Genomic DNA, 438 nt, shown 5'->3' on the forward strand with positions numbered 1-438 from the left:
CAGGCTTGAGCCACCGCGCCCGGCCCCCGACTAAGTTTTATATTTTTAGTAGAGACGGAGTTTCACCATTTTGGCCAGGCTGATCCCGAACTTCTGACCTCAGGTGATCCGCCGGCCTTGACCTCCCAAAGTGTTGGGATTACAGGCATGAGTCACCACACCCGGCCAAGTAGAGTATGTATTGTTTTATTTTGGGTGGACCTCATGAGAGTCACCTATATCTTATATAACAATTAAAAATATTTACTTAATTCTAGTTTACGTTATAGATTATAGTATTATCTCTGCCTTTTTTTGTATCAGAGGAACATGCTCATACAGTATGCTTTATGTAAAATAATTATCTGTATTCCCAGTTAGACCACATGGGGGTCAGTGACCCACTTGAGGAGGCAGTCTGTCCATTCTCAGAGCTCAAACACCGTGCTGGGAGAACCA

This window comes from Mandrillus leucophaeus, unplaced genomic scaffold (genome assembly GCF_000951045.1).
Source record: "Mandrillus leucophaeus isolate KB7577 unplaced genomic scaffold, Mleu.le_1.0 Scaffold1093, whole genome shotgun sequence".
In the NCBI taxonomy this organism is placed as follows: domain Eukaryota; kingdom Metazoa; phylum Chordata; class Mammalia; order Primates; family Cercopithecidae; genus Mandrillus; species Mandrillus leucophaeus.